This window comes from Anolis carolinensis, chromosome 2, assembly GCF_035594765.1.
Source record: "Anolis carolinensis isolate JA03-04 chromosome 2, rAnoCar3.1.pri, whole genome shotgun sequence".
Lineage (NCBI taxonomy): Eukaryota > Metazoa > Chordata > Lepidosauria > Squamata > Dactyloidae > Anolis > Anolis carolinensis.
The window spans coordinates 288,573,393-288,590,424 of NC_085842.1; the positions used below are offsets into that span (position 1 = coordinate 288,573,393).

The 17,032-nt window shown below is 41.5% G+C and overlaps 1 protein-coding gene across 3 annotated transcripts in view; it reads left to right on the forward strand.

Annotated features, from left to right (window-relative positions):
• The window catches only part of iqgap2 (IQ motif containing GTPase activating protein 2), a 182,587-nt gene that overhangs the window by 61,333 nt on the left and 104,222 nt on the right, over window positions 1-17,032 (forward strand). The gene's annotated exons all lie outside the window — the stretch shown is intronic.

The following is a 17,032-nucleotide window of genomic DNA, read 5'->3' on the forward strand; positions in this document are numbered from 1 at the left end:
TTCTTTAAATACCTTAAACAGGAGCTGTTGTGTCTTATGGCTGGAAAATATCTCATGATTGACAATGTTGAAATGAGTCTGCTGGAATCAACCTATATAATCTTACCTAAATTTATTTTTACAATGGAGAGGAATTACAGTAACTTTCATGCATCTATTTTGCTTGCTTAGAGATTGGGCTGGCTGTAAAATTCATGAGAAACTGCCCCTTTCAAAGTCTTATCAAGAGTAGTTCTGAGAAATTCATTGGTCTTGTGTTTTAGAAATCTGTTTTTCCCACACAGGCATGGCACCTCCCAAATTTAATCAAATCTGTTGACCGTAGACTTGCTTTAATCTATCAGAGACGCCTGTTAGGAAGTTTCACCAGTTGCACCTTTCCCATAAAAATCTATTACAACATCCCATGATGATTGAGGGAAGGTGTCTGAACTTTGTAGAGAAGATTTTTGAAGATAGAAGCGGGAGAGCTATAGCAAGAATTGTTGAAACAATTTTTCCCTTTTCCATCTGTCAAGTGGCATATTTTTCTCATGGGATGTTTGGATTCAAGTCATCATTTTCGTGGTCAGCACTGAACTTTAGTAGAATCTAGTGTTTGTGATTTTGTAATGTGTTAAAAAGTCAAGTGTTAAGAGTCTTGTGACACAGTTGAACACATCCCATTACTATAAAGCTCTTTAGCATAAGAATAGCTCTATTGGATCAGACCAAGGAAGCACCCTGCCTTCAGCAGGACATTTTTTTTTGAAAAAGGCAAGCACAGAACATTAGAGAAATGTCTTATCATGTAGTTTTTGCAGTCATATAGCTCAAACACTCCGCAACTTTCCAAATAGAGGATTGTCATGGATTTTTATAATATTTTGATAACTATATCTTGCTTTCTTTTCCAATGTCTTAATAAGTGAATATGTTTTTCTATGGCAGTAGTATGCTAAAATAGACATTTATTGCCATTAGGACCTCTACATCTTTCTGTATTAATTACGGATTTCGACTCTACTTCCATATTTTCAGTGAAATTTTTATGTATACAGAAAACCACCTGTGTTTTGTTTTGAGAAATATCCTGGATTTTCTTTTGAAGGATCCCACACTGGTGACATTGACTGGATATGATGAAGGTGACTTTGTATTTGTGGGCAAGATCCTCTAATTCTTGGACTAATTCAGTTCAAATATATCTAGCCATTTGTGTCATGAGGCACAATTAATTACATACTCAGGAAGAATTTCTGTCTTAAAACTTCTGAAATGTCATTAGCTACTGTTTACATGCTTGGCAAGTATTATGAAACAAGAGTGACACTTCTTCTCCACAGTAACTACTCAACAATCTCTCTGTCTCACTCGAACCATATACTCAAATAACTTTATCAGAGCTTCTCTATCTGTCTCCCTCTCTTTGAACATGAATCTTGGTATGGAATTGCCACATATACTGCTGGACTTGGAATAGTGGCTCCTAGGTGCTCTTGTATACCAGATGTATGGAGATTTTGTGTAGGCAGTTTCAGGTTCAGGGCATTAAAGCTGCAATTATAGCAGCAACTGATCCTACCAACTTCTTGGGCAGTATGGACAAGTTCAAGTGGACAGGGCTGTTTACTGTCCTTGAACTTTGTCCTTGGATATGACTGATAACATTGGTTCGTCGTGAACCCATCTTCCCCTATGGAGCCACACGGGCTCTAAGATCTGCTGGGGAGGCCCTCCTCTCGATCCCACCTCCTTCTCAAGCGCGGTTGGTGGGGACGAGAGAGAGGGCCTTCTCGATGGTGGCCTCCAGGCTCTGGGACTCCCTCCCAAAGGAGATTAGATTAGCTCCCACCCTGGATTCCTTCCGGAAGAATCTGAAAATGTGGATGTTCACAGGTGCCTTCTCGTAACTGATAATTAATTGTCCATGCGCTTTACCTAGGCCTTGGCCATTCCATGCACTTTATTACCTTTAGTTGCTCCCATCCCTAGTCACCGAAGAATATGAACTTTCAGGTTTCTATTTCCCCTTAAAATGGCCCATGTCCTATGATGCTTGACTACTGATTGGGATTATTGTCTATGTTTTAAGTTCTTTTAATTTTTATAAGATGTGTTATTATACTGCGATTTTATTGTGTTACTGTTTTTATTGATGTAATACTCTTTTGGGCTTATCCCAGTGTAAGCCGCCCCGAGTCCTTCAGGAGATGGAGCAGGGTATAAATAAAGTTATTATTATTATTATTATTATTATTATTATTATTATTATTATTATATCTTCATCCTGAACGTTAATATTAAGCATTCACATCATCAGTACCTTTATTGTGGTTTTAGCTGGAACTTTGTGTCCCAGAAGGTTTAGACTTTCTGTTTTAGAGTGCCAGATGAGTTTCAAGGGGGATACTCTAAATCCACAAATCATCCCATGGTGAAACACATGTCTTAAGCTTTTGTGCTTAAATATGGAAAATCAAAGGGGTAGTATACTGTCTTGGTCAAATTGAAGAGAGATTAACTGCAATGTGTTCTCCAATTCAGTCAGAGGAAAACAATAGTGTATCATATTATTATCATCATCATTATTGTCATTATTATGATATTATTATATTACCTTAGGAAGTATGGTAGGCATTCTTTCCTATTGTTATTGAGGAGGAGTAGAGAGAGTGTGTAGTATTTTTCAGTCATCACTAATGTTTGTTTGTGTAAAGTAAATGGAGACATTTGATATCCTAGCAACTAACCATTGCTTTTCATCCTTTTGGAATAGCATGAATTGTAAAAAGCTGAACATCTCTTGGAATGAGAGAACTCATTAATGCTCATTATATTTGGTCCTTTCTCAGAGGAGGCCATGGTGTAGCAAGTGTGGCCTTTCTTTCCTGTAAATGAAGATAGTTTTCACCAGTCTTCTTTACTGAATGGGACTTAGAATCCAGGCCAGAACTCTTGATATCAGCTGTATCATACTGGCTATAAATTTTGCTTAATAATAATAATAATAATAATAATAATAATAATAATAATAATAATAATAATTTCTTGCCCACCTCTCCTCATGGCTCACGGCGGGTTACAACATTGCTAAAACGCACATTCATCTAAAAACATTCTTTAAAATACACATATTGAAACATATTTCCACAAAATACATATTAAAATACATAAAACAAAGATTAAACATAAAATGCAAGTTTAAATTCCATCATTAAAACTGTCAGGGTAGGCCTGCTGCAAGAGATAGGTCTTCATGTGTATCTTAAATTGTGACAGCTGATCTAGCTGTCGGAGCTCTTCCAGCAGGTCATTTCACAGTCTTGGAGAGGTCAATGAAAAGGTCCTCTGAGTGATGTTTGCCAATTGGGTTCTGGCTTATCTATATAAAATAATTCCAATTGGTAGTGCAGACTTCTCCAATGAGATGACTTCTGGATAGGTTGGTCTAGAATGTTTACCATTCCCATCCAGCATAGGACCAGTTGGGAGAGAGTCGTGGCAATGTTTATCCAACCCTTCATTCCAAAACAAGACATTTTGTACCTGAAGCAAGCATTAGCCATTGAGATGGTGGCCAAATTTTTCCCACACACACCTGTAGCAATCAAAACCAGTTTGTTTTCAACTAGAAAATGTCCAAATATAGACATTTTCCTGGTTGACTTTTGGGTATTTAGAATGGCTTTTACACCTGAAAATATGTTAAAATTTAGAGCATGGGTAAGGAGGAGTTAGAGTGTATAGTGATTCAGATTTTCTCTACCCGTGACCCAAAGGAGCCCTCCGCATTCTCAACATTGCTTTTTTTCTCAAATAAAAAGGAAGGGGGCACAGTAGAAACCCTTTAACTACAGAACCCATATCCATAGCTTCACTTACCTGCACCTGTGGAAAAGAATGTCTGTCTAGGAATTTGGTGGACCTCCAGGCAATTCTGTAGTTTGCTGTGCTGGATCACACTAGAGGACTTACCAAATTCCTAGAGAAAAAAATCCTCTCTTAAGAATTTCTAGGTCTTCCAGAGCAATTCTGTGATATGCTGGTAATGTGGTAATTTAATGGCTTTCAATCTTATCCACAATTTTAGGTAACTGGTCTGGCCTGGAACATGCTCCATGTAGATAGAGGGAGCTTATTTTAAAAGCATTTTATAGTCATCCTTAGTGACTTGGTGTGGTTCCAAGTTAGTCTTACATTTGACACTCCTCCTGATTTCTCTTTCATAAGGCCATCTATTTTGCCTTTCTTTTATTTCTGCTCTGAATTTTTACCATATTGTTCAAAGTCTTCTTTGAATAGCATCTGCATAACTGTATGCAGTATTCAAGCTAACATCTCAGCTGAGATGTTATTACTATGGCTTGACATGTTTGTACAAAAAAAGTTGAGTAATGGTTGTGCAAAGTGCCACAGTTAATTAATAAGCTGAAGTGGGTGCACATTTGTATTTTCAGCTGCTTTGTAAAATTACTGTTTGCCTACTTCCTGTATTGCAGGTTTAATGAGAGAAAGCTTCTGAGCTTAAACTGAAAAGAGAATTGTGGTTTTAGGGATTGGGCTTCTGTAAATTATATCCTCAGCACAATGTTGCACATATAAAGAGTAGGAAATTGCACTTTAGATAGAACAAGCAGATTGTTACCATGTGTAAATAGGCCATCATATTTGATCTTAAAACATATATTCCATTTAATGGTGGCTTGAATAAAAGTTCACCTGAAAGCATGAAATAAAATTTAGAGAAGGCTAATCAGAAATGCGCTGGGTTATATTGTTTGCAGCTTATAATTCAGCTCTATGAAAGGTTCATTGAAAAAGGAAAGACACCCTTTAAAATAATTGTTGGTATGAAAGTAATATTTCAAAGTAGCTTTAACTAGTACAGGTTTTAACAAACATAAATTTAACTTGTAATTGAATCTCTCAGTAGTGTTCTTTTAATTTTGTAAATATGAAATTAATTAAATGGGTGTGTGAAGAATAGGCATGAATAAACAACTTGTATGTGTATACACTTGGCTCTTCACATTAGTTGCTTTGATTTTTGTGTATAAATTTTAATTAGACTTCATTAATATGTTCCCTTTAGGAATGTCTAGGACCATAAAGTCATGCTAGAATACCTAGAGATTCCTAGAAAGAACTCTTGTTTGAGCACAATTCTGTGGTCAATTTCTGGAGTTGGACTGGAGGACCGAGAGTCTTCTAAAGCAACATTCTCTCAAGTGAAAAAAGTGGGGTTTTATTCATATTTTTTTCATGGATGTCATGCTCCTCAACCCTTATGAAAATAGAGAGCCTACTATATATCTTATTTAAAAATGTTTTCCTTCTAAACTCTCTCTCCATCCCACTGCATTTTACAGTGGCTTAATGTTGTTTTTCAAAGGATTAAGTCAACAGCATTCTTTCTTATATTAATCTGCTTGGCTTTAAATCAGTGGTTCTCAACCTGGGGTCCAAAGATGTTTTTGGCCTATAACTCAGGCAAAATAAATAAATAAATAAACTCCCAGAAATCTCAGCCAGTTTACCAGCTGTTAGGATTTCTGGGAATTGAAGGCCAAAAACATCTGGGAAACCCAGGTTGCTTTAAATTATTTGACTTGAAAGCTTTTCCATCATTGCATAGTCTTGGACTACAAGGAGAACTTCAGGCTTGCATTTTTTTCATGTCAGGAGTGACTTGATAAATTGCAAATCGCTTCTGGTATGAGAGAATTGGCCGTCTGCAAGGATGTTGCCCAGGTGACACCTAGATGTTTTGATGTTTTTTACGGGCTTGCATTACTATTAATATAATGTGGGTTTATTTGTGTCTTCTCATGTATATTATTAGTTGTTGCGTGTCTTACAGTAACCCTAATACAGAACTACGGGGGGGGGGGGGGGGGGGGTGATATGATTTGTTGAAAGGTTTACCATAATCTTCCTCTGAGGATGAGAGAGTGATTTGTTCAAGGTCAGCCAATGGATTTCCAAGGTGCAAGTGAGCATTTGAACCTTGATCTCTTGGGGCCCTTTTACTCAGGTCCTGAATCATGGAAGAAATGAGGATAAAAAATGGAGGGGGGGATGGTGTTTCACAAAAATGTGCACTGATTCGGATTAACGGCTGAAAAACACGTGTTTAAAAGTATGCTTAAACCTCAGTTTCAGCTGAAAAATGCACATATTAGCATGACTGTATGTCCCTGCAGTCAAGGAAAACATGTGACTTCTTTCCCATCCCCCTGTGTGGACTGTTCACATTTTAAAATTCCAAAACAACTGATCAGGACTGTAATCAAATAAAGCCAGGAACACAGAAATGGCTAAATGGAAGCACCATTGCAAAGCAATTACAATGAGAATTCTCTACAGCCATTCCTGTTTAATTATGAAATTACACAGAACTTGTATTTACAGTAGGGTGAGGAGAGATATTAAGAAATCTGCTTGTGTGCAGATTGATATCTGTATCAGCACATATGTAGTCCTGTGCATTTCAGAGAGTCAATTAAAAAAATTAAAGTACATTTCCACCGGATGTCCCCAGTCTATCTTGTGGATTTCTAAAATCGGGTACAAACAAAGGTGTCAGAACAGTGGGAGAGCATTTACCAGGACTGACAGTTCTGTGTTTGGATTTGCTTCCTAGCCCCATGATTCCCCCCCCCCCCCCCCCCCCACTTCATTCACCCAGATTATGGTGTAATGTGGAAGTGCCCTCAAAATGCTAGTCCAGTACTCAGACTATTACCTTGCTGGTTTTCCATATTTTGTAAGCAAACAGTATTAGGGTCATGGCCAAGTTGGCTGACTAATTGAGGCAGTAACAGTCCAAAAGGTGACCTCAAGTGATGGCTAATGCAGATAATAACAAAAATATATATTTTGAATAACTATAGTTTTACTCTTTGATAGGTGTGTAGAGATATGTGCTTTCTGGAATGTTCAGATAGATAACACTTTTTAAAGGTGAGTCTTGTTGAACACTTGCATAGATGCTTATGTCTAGTGGAACAGCTTCTTATAGGAAAAAGCCATGGACACAGCAGATTTGCACTCCCTGCCCCTGGGTTGCTAAAACATATGGAACGTTCTTAAGTACCATCTTATCAAGAATAGGGATTGGGTTGGTTAGTGGCAGCATAAAACCAGTTGAAACCAGGAGTGCTGATAAGGTAATTGTAACAAGAGCTGTGAACTTCAACATTTCAAGTTTTATTGTAGACCTAGCATTACAAATGCAAACAAGCAAGAACATAAAGGCAGGTTAGATGAATCAGACCAAAGGTTCATGTAATCTGGTATCCTGTTTCCCACAGTGACCAACCCATATGTTTGCAGGAAGTGCAAACACCGGACTTGAAAGCAATGGTCCTCTCCTGCCTTTGCATTCTGTCAATTTTTTATAAGTTCTGTGGTGACATTCTAACTGCTACTGTATATACTCATGTATAAGTTGCCCTCAAGTATAAATAAGTCAAGGGAAGATTTGGGGGCCAAATTTTTGGATTTTGATATGACCTTTGGAAAATTTGAGGGAGAAGAGAAAGCACCAATGTTGCCTCAGGGACTGGCCGCCCTTGACAGCCATGGCCATTTATCTCTCAGAGCATTCAAAAAAGCCAAAAGTGATGCTACAGTGGAAAGAATAGAGGGAGTCAGTTCTTTTAGTTTCAGGGTGGACTAAGAGCTCTTGCCTTTCACCACTTTTAAAAATAAGAACTAAGGTTCAGTACTCACATTGACCCATAGATAAGTCAACCCAGCTTGAGTTGATCTTTTTGACTGAAATTTTATACACAGATGTTGCTTCTATACTTTACAGACAGATGGAGCATGTTAAAAGTTGGCCTACTTAATGTTTGTACTTCCAGTTTTCCTCCCTTCCCCCTCATGTACATTCTGATGGAGATTTCTGAGAAATTTTTAGTATTTGTTTACTGCTATTTCAAACCATTTTGAGTGTTTGTTTTAGAGAAACATAGATTCATTGATTTGCTCATAATGAATAGGAACTGCAATTCCAGGAGAGAAAGGTAACAAATCAATTTTGAATGCATAGCAAACAGCAGCTAATGTCTTTAAAAAACCTGTAGCAAGCGGCATGATGAATACCCGATTCAAACAATGTCCAAATTATATCCCTATCCAGTTTTTAAAACTGGAGAGCCATCTTCGCAGGCTGTAATAGTAGTTGGAGGAAAGCAGTGAGTTTGAATGAGATGGGAAGAGCAGGTATCATATAATTTCCCAGATTATTGTTTAAGTATCTATAAAAGTGTATATGCATGATTACCATACCATTCCTCTGTGTATGTAAGTATGTATACATAAATATTTTATTGAGATTGAATAAGTGATTTTTGAGTTATTGGGATATGATTAGGGCACCTTTATCTGCTTTCCAAATCATTTTGGCTATTACCAGGGTTGTTTTTTTTAGCCCTATTCTTTGGTACATTCAGCAACATGCAACATATTATTGGTCCATTTAGTCTTATGAGCAACAAAGTTTATGTTGAAAGAAGCATGGTTTCTAACTGCCAATAGCCCTTCTGTTGTCGTACAAGAGCTCATGCATGTTTACTGTCAGCTGCTTCATTTTAGCCAATTCTTTTCCTCCACCATTTGCATTGTGTCTTTAAGCAGCAGACTTTGATCTGTTCCCACTAAGTAAATATGCTTCTGCATGTGTTCTTTCAGTGACAGAGTCCTAATTTCGATTTTTACTCTTGTTACTCAAGTTCAAAGTTAGATCACATGACTTAACTAGCTTCAGTGGGTAAAGGGTAAGACAGTGGAAAAACTGCAGGTTTTCACTACAGTTCTTTATCCTGTAAAGCTGAGTTCAGTACTTACATTTCTTGAAATGAAAAAAACCCGGTTGTGATGTAGTTTCAGATTTTGTGGCATAGAAACAACGTAATGGTATAATGACAGTGCATTTGTACATTTTGGATTTAGACTGCATAAGTTACAGTGGTAGTGGCTGTTGTTATGTGCCTTCAAGTCATTTTTGACTTATAGTGATCCTAAGGTGAACCTACCACAGGGTTTTCCTGGTGTAGTTTGTTCAGAGGGGTTTAGCCTTTGCCTTTCTCTGGGGCTGAGAGAGAATGACTTCCCCAAGGTCACAGGGATTTCAACCATGGTCTCCAGAATAATAGTCCAACAATCAAACTGCTACACCTTGCTGACTCTCCTGAGTGGTCAGAAGAGTATAACTGACTAAACTTTTGCAGTCCATTGTATGGCACCCTTCTTTTTAATCATGTCCCTTATTTAACCCAACTTCCTGTATCTGATCTTGATGGTCAGTCATTAATATTGTTATTTGTTTGAAAATTCTATGTATTTGTAGTCCACACTCCTTTTTTTTTAGCCACACAAGTATTTTTTCCTCATCCCACCTCACTTCCATTGTCTGTGTGCCACTCCCTTGCTGACCATGAGTAGTATGCAGTTGTATAAAGGTAAAGGTAAAGGTTTTCACCTGACATTAAGTCTAGTTGTGTCTGACTCTGAGGGGTAATGCTCATCTCCATTTCTAAGCCGAAGAGCCAGCATTGTCCATAGATACCTCCAAGGTCATGTCGCCAGCATGACTGTGTGGAGTGCCGTTACCTTCCCGCCAAGGTGGTACCTATTGATGTACTCACATTTGCATGTTTTCGAACTACTAGGATGGCAGAAGCTGGGACTAACAGCGGGAGCTCACCCTACTCCCTAGATTCGAACATGCTAACCTTCCGGTCAGCAAGTTTAGCAGCTTAGCAGTTTAACCCTTTGCACCACCAGGAGGCCTATTGCTTATTGCCCCTTCATTTTAAAAAAGAAAGATTTGATGGAATAGCTGCCACATTGACAGGATATTATGGTTTGGTTTGGTGAGAGTTCCAGATGATGGTGTGATTCGTTGTTTTCCTGCCTCATTTTTCATTGTGTGTCTTACAACAGATAATCCATGAAAGACTAGGAAACAGAATACCCACCGAGAGTCCCATGACTACAAGCTATCTGTCAAAATCTCTGTACTAAAAAAGGGGATGGGCTCCAAATATATTATTTTAAAATTATTGTCTCTCAAGTCTGTACACGTTTTAACAAGGGCTGATTTGAGGTTTTCATCTAAGGTTCGCACTTTAAGAATAAGTATATTGTGAAGTAATTACAGTTTGTCTGCTGATTCAAGCCTGGCACCAACAGTACTCTTGAAATAATATGCAAAGCCTGTTGATTTATGCAGTTTATAATTGTCCCAAGTATGTTAATTGGTGGCAGCTAAAATAGGCAAACTAGGTCATGAAATTACTAGTGTAGTCATCTGTACTTGCCAAGCTGCTTGTCCCTAGTTTGCTTCTTTCAGGCTATGCTTGAAAATTACACAAATGGCTAATGCAACAAAATGTACACATTTATTGGCATTTTCTTAGGTTGGTACACAAATATATTTGGCTCGTAGTTTTAGAGGATACCACTTTTAAAAAATGTACGAAATGTGGAAAGAATGATACAGTTTGAACAGAGCATTTCAGTATTTGTCTACACAAAAGCAAAGTATTTTTGGCATGTTGTGATAGTAGACAGAACTAGCAAACATCCCTTATCAGTATCTTGGATACCCAATCTTTTACACCAATAGAAATATGATATTTATATTTGGGGCAGTAATGCTGATGCCATATACTATATTGTCTCTTACATCTGTCACTAGTAACCTGACAATCAGCCCGAAGTCATCTCTGATTTCCTGGATAGAAATCCCTATAATAGAGTGTTCTAACATAACCACTCATTTTCAGTATTTAAAGGCCAAATTAAACATGATATGAATTTTATGAAAGAAGTACACAATTTCTTTTGCAGTCAAGGAGTGTGTGTGTATATATTTTTGTTAACGCTTTCTCTCCTTTGATGATTCTTATAATATTATAACTATAACCATAAGGAATTACAGCTATAATATTTTTGGAAACTTCATTTGAAAGGAAAAATTTCAGAGGGGCAATTTAGTTGTGGCTGAAATTGAATGGGAGGGAATTAAACATGCCTCCCAACCATTCCAGGCTTGAGGCTAACCAGGTTTCTCTGCAGCTGTTTTTTCTTTACTTAAAACATGGCACAGGTGTTAGTTCCATTGATGCCATCACCAAAAACATGTTTGTCCAATCACATAGGACATACATGGTCTTTGGCTTCATGAATCTGGGACAAATTTCATATAAAAGTAACAGCATATGACTCAGATATTATTGCCTCTATATTGCAGTTTTTTAAAAGATCAAAGCTACAGGACACCTGAAAGAATGGTGCCATATGTCAACATCAAGGCACTTAGATGCTTTTAAACTTCAAGGACTGCTGTCTCTTAAGAAAGCTTGTCCTGATGAATTCTTCAGAGAGAAATATTTAACTGGAATAATTCCTACTTAGTGCCTATACTTCAGGCGAGTTGTCTGAAAGCACATCCACATCTGCCAGGTTGGCATTGAAGTAGAAAGGTTGAGTCTCAGCTGTGCTTGCTAGTTGGGGTTTAGTCTGAATCCCATATGAATTCTTCATATGAAAATTTATTTTCTTATAGAAAACCATTGTGCCAGCTTCTCTAACATGCTTAATTTATACATTAAGAGGTTTTTTTGGTAAAGAGGAAAAAGCCATGAACTGTGTTCTATCACTGAGTAATATGCCCAGTACACACAGCTGAATATCCTGGCAGCTATGAGGCGGGGAGGTTTTGGTATAAATTGTTTGGAGACCTTAAGCATATCACTGTTGTCAGTAATTTTTCAAACACTCACCTCATGAGTAGTAAGGCAGTTATAACACTAGTTGCTTGACAGGAATATTGTGAAGGTAATTCAGAAGATAATTTGAAGACCTTTGAACTTCTGAAATAGTGTATAAATGCTGAATAGTATTTATTAGGGCTGTGTGATCGATGAAAAAAAGGTTGTTGTATGTTTTCCGGGCTGTATGGCCATGTTCCAGAAGTATTCTCTCCTGACGTTTCACCCACATCTATGGCAGGCATCCTCAGAGGTTGTGAGGTATGGAAAAACTAAGCAAGGACTGTTTATATATATCTGTGGGAAGTCTTCATGATGTATTTTCTGAATTTCAGTTGGGCAGTTAAAGTAGCACTCCTATATAGATTGAATGTCTATATATTTCATGGAATGTCTCTCATATTAACCAATAGAACTTCCATTTAGAGATTTCTTCCCAGCGCAGCACAGAGATTTTCTTACTAGAAGTATCATTCAGTCCTCCTCTTTGCAGATTCATCAATTTATTGGAACTCTGGCTGGCTGCTGCTACGAAGGGAAATAGCTCTCCCCTATCCTAATTGGGGTTTTCTGATGCTGAGCGGAATTCTGGGAAATGTAGTTTAGGGCAGGACCTTTTGAATTCTCTGGCATAGAGCTCCTCACCTTTCCAAACTATATTTCCCAGAATTCTGTGCCTTCTCAGTCTTTTTCCCAGCTAACTCTGCTTTCTTCTTCATGGTCTCTGTGAAATCACACATTTGGGTTTCCTATGCCTGTGCAGTCAGTTTTTTTAATTTTCTGGAAACTCTACAACACACATTTTGGCAGTAGCCCCGTCCACACTCCCCTCAGTAGTATGTAGCCAGTGGGAGGGGCTGTGGCCTCAGTTCCTTAGCTGCAAGAGAGCAGCCATCGATACCAAGGCATGACAATAGCGGGGAGGATGGGCGGTGATGTGCGAATTTCACAGATGACCAATTGAAGCAACATGGTTACAGGTAAGCAACCCATTCCTCTCCGTGCTACTTCCCTCTCTTAATGGTGAGAGGCTTTGCTTGCTTGCACTGAAAATGAAACAGACTTTGGAAGGCTTCCAAGGTTTACAAAAAAAGTATTGGGTAAGTTTCAATTCCTAAGTTTTTGCCGCTGGCCACGCCCACATGTCGGATATGGCATCGTAAGTACGAATTAAACAAATTGATTCGACTTAGGACTAATGATAATTTTGTACAGCCCTAATATTTATATTAACATCAACTCAAAATGTCCTTTCAGCTACAAAGATTATGTATAGAAATACATATTGATAGGTGAACAAATGACTAGAGCAGCATCTGAGACGGGTGTAACTGCCGGAAGCATGAGTAAATCTGGGTCAAATTGAAAGAGTGGTGATGTTCTGTGGTTTAGGAACATCATGTGCATTTATTCTTATGGGATGTTTCTCCTTCTACCCCACCCTCAGACATGAAACAGAACAGTAAGGTAGAAAGAATAAGATTTTGATGTATTTTCTTTTACCACTTCAAAACCCTGGGAGGAAGAGACTTTGAATACCCTTTGTGGATATGATAGTGAGTGGAATGACCAATAGACTTGTCATAGTGTTTTTGGGGATTAATGAAAGTTTCTTTATTGTGCCATCTTTGTGGGATTCTGATCAAGAAGCACGCATTGTGGAAAGGCCTTGCCAAGATATCAGATGAGCTTCAAATATAAATAACTGTGCATGCAAATATCTGTGTTTGAGAGAAGGAGGGAATATAGGCAACGAAAAAATTATACAGAAGAGCAGGGAAGGCATGATGTGTCCCTTCCTATTCTGTATTTTTAGAAATAAATGGTGTGTTCTTCTTTCCATAATACAGTATGATCTCGTTATCCACGGAACTAATATATGTAGTTTCTCCTATCTGTGGTTTCACTTAGTGACTTAGGGCCTCCCCTTCTCAATACCTCTGTCATTGTTCACATTGAAAATAACAGCGTTTACTCTTATCCATAGCTTCATGAATCCACACAAGGTCCAGGAACATATCCCTAGGGAATATGAGGAGGTTGTGGAAATTTCAGTGCAGATTTATGAGGCTTAGTTATTTCAGAGACCTCGTGCTCCTATCATTTATCAGTGGGTTTTAGTTCTTGTTCCACTAGTAAGGTTAATATTTTATTTAAAATGTGTTCAGTAGTTGCAAAATGACCAACTTGACACAAGAACATTTTTCTAGATGCCTTGTGTCCTTTTTTCTCTGCACACCTTGCTGGTTCCTACACCACTAAAAGAAGAGCGGTTCAACATGTTTCAGCAACATTTTATTTAAAACTAACCTTATACACATGTGAAATGAAATGAGTATGCCATGTGAGCCTTGTATAAATAAATAAAACCAGCAACAGTGTGAAGTACAACTGCAATTGGCTTTGATCAGCAATTTAGGTTAGATTTGGAGGGGGGGTGGACTTTTTATAAAAGTTTTTATATGGGCAGGATGTAAGGTTTATTTGATCCTAAGTGATTTGATATCCTGGTGCAATAAGTCTTTAACGTGTAAAAACTAAACAAAACACTGTGTTAGTACCTAGGGTGCAATTTAAGATCTTTCTCTTAATATTTTTATTTTCTAGTAAGCCTACACAGCCCCAATTTGAATTGTGATTAATAAGTCAGAGATGGTTTAACACTCACTTTCCTCACTGGTTTTTATTTTAAAATCTCCCCTCTCTTGTGCCCCCCCCCTTTTTCTCCCAGTTTCAGGCATTGAAACCCACAGACCTTAAATGAGCCAAGCTCTCAGTCTCAGAGAAAGGCAGTGGGAAACCCCCTGTGAAACAAATATTGCCAAGAAAACCTCATGATAGATTTACCTAGAATTGCCTTCAATCAGGGCCGGTCGGAGATAAATTTAAATATTAAGCGGGGGCGCTGAAAAGCGCCCCCCACCGGCCCCGCCTCCTGAGCCCTGGCCCCGCCTCCCACCCAGCGTGCCCTGGCCCCGCCTCCCACGCTGCATGGGAGGCGGGGCCAGGGCACGCTGGGTGGGAGGCGGGGTCAGGGTTGGCCCCGCCTCCCATGTTATTCGCCCTGGCCCCGCCTCCCACGCAGTGTGGGAGGCGCGGCCAGGGTTGGAAAGAGGGCGGCTTCGCCGCCCGGGGAGGTGAGGAGGGGATCCTTCCTCCCCTCCCCGGGTGGCGAAAGAGGGAGGCTTCGCCGCCCGGGGAGGGGAGGAGGGGATCCTTCCTCCCCTCCCCGGGTGGTGAAAGAGGGAGGCTTCGCCGCCCGGGGAGAGGAGGAAGGGATCCCTCCTCCCCTCCCCGGGCGGCGAAAGAGGGAGGCTTCGCCGCCCAGGGAGGCGAAAGAGAGAGGCTTCGCCGCCCGGGGAGGGGAGGAGGGGATCCTTCCTCCCCTCCCCGGGTGGCGAAAGAGAGAGGCTTCGCCGCCCAGGGAGGCGAAAGAGAGAGGCTTCGCCGCCCGGGGAGGGGAGGAGGGGATCCTTCCTCCCCTCCCCGGGTGGCGAAAGAGAGAGGCTTCGCCGCCCAGGGAGGCGAAAGAGAGAGGCTTCGCCGCCCGGGGAGGGGAGGAGGGGATCCTTCCTCCCCTCCCCGGGCGGCGAAAGAGAGAGGCTTCGCCGCCCGGGGAGGGGAGGAGGGGATCCTTCCTCCCCTCCCCGGGTGGCGAAAGAGGGAGGCTTCGCCGCCCGGGGAGAGGAGGAAGGGATCCCTCCTCCCCTCCCCGGGCGGCGAAAGAGGGAGGCTTCGCCGCCCAGGGAGGCAAAAGAGAGAGGCTTCGCCGCCCGGGGAGGGGAGGAGGGGATCCTTCCTCCCCTCCCCGGGCGGCGAAAGAGAGAGGCTTCGCCGCCCGGGGAGGGGAGGAGGGGATCCCTCCTCCCCTTCCCGGGCGGCGAAAGAGGGAGCCACAAGGCCAGGGCGCACTGGTCGGGCGGCGGGGCACCGTCAGAGCGGTGCCCCGCCTCCCGCCCAGCCTGACGGCGCCCCCCGGGACCTGCGCCCGAGGCGGCGGCGTCACGTGGCCTCAATGGTGGGGCCGGCCCTGCCTTCAATTGGAAATCTGACTTGAAAGTGTACAACAATTATCAGCAAAGAAGAGTTTATGTGGTCTCCAAACCAGAGTCCCAGTGCACACTGGAAAATAGAAAAAGAGCAGAAACTAGTTGCTGTCTGTTTGATGTGGCCTGCAGTTTAGCCCCGAAAAGGATTTTCTACTTCCTGAACTTGGAGAACAGAACTAGCACCAACCAGTTTGTGTACCTTATGAACTAGCACCAACTAGTTTGTGTACCTTATGCATCTGCAGCCTGTGTTAAAGGAAAAATGTATACAAATTATTCTTTGGATGTAGTTATTCGTGGATGAAGAGTCGACAGGTTACTATTTTGATCAGCACAGGATAACCTGGAACTGGCTCCAACCTGAACTACCATTTGGGACTGTAGCTTGATTAATTTAGAGGGCTGGCATTGCATTAATGTTTCTCACACTGTGCCCTCAAAATTCTACCTTACTTTGTAAATTCCAAATACTAGTGTTAAAGTATCACTTCTCTGTAGATCAGGGGTCCCCAAACTACGGCCCGCGGGCCAGATGCGGCCCACCGGGGCCATTTATCCGGCCCCCGCGGCGGTGGCTCCTTCCTCCTCTGTCAAGGAAGGTGCATGTGGTGTGAAGGAGAAGGAGGAAAAGGCGATGCCTTTCTCGTCTCCCTCGCCTCACGGCACCTTTCCCCAAGCCGCCAAGGAAGGGCCGTACAGGGCGAGTAAAAGGCATGTGGCTTTGCTCTCTCGCCCCGCTTTCGCCCGCCGCCACCGAGGAAGGGCCGCACGAGGCGAGGAAAAGGTCTGTGCCTTTCCTCCCTCACCCCGCGGGTAGCTTTCCTGCCGCCATCGCCGAGGGAGGCAGTGGGAAAGATGCATGCGGGGTGAGGGAGGAAAGAAAGGTGCACAACTTTTTCTCATCCTGTGCGCACCTTTCCCGCTGCTGCCACTGAGGAAGAGCCACACGGGGCGAGGGAAAGGCGTGCGCCTTTCTTCCCTTTCCTACCGCCGCTTTCCTACCGCCGCTGCTGAGGGAGGCCGTGAGAAAGTGAGGTGAGGGAGGAAAGAAAGGTGCATGGCTTTTCCTCGTCCTGCGCACACCTTTCCCGCTGCTGCTGCCGAGGAAGGGCTGCATGGGGCGAGGGAAAGGCATGTGCCTTTCCTCCCTTGCCTCGCAGACAGCTTTCCCGCCACTGCTACCAAGGAAGGCAGCAGGAAAGGTGCGCGCAGAGTGAG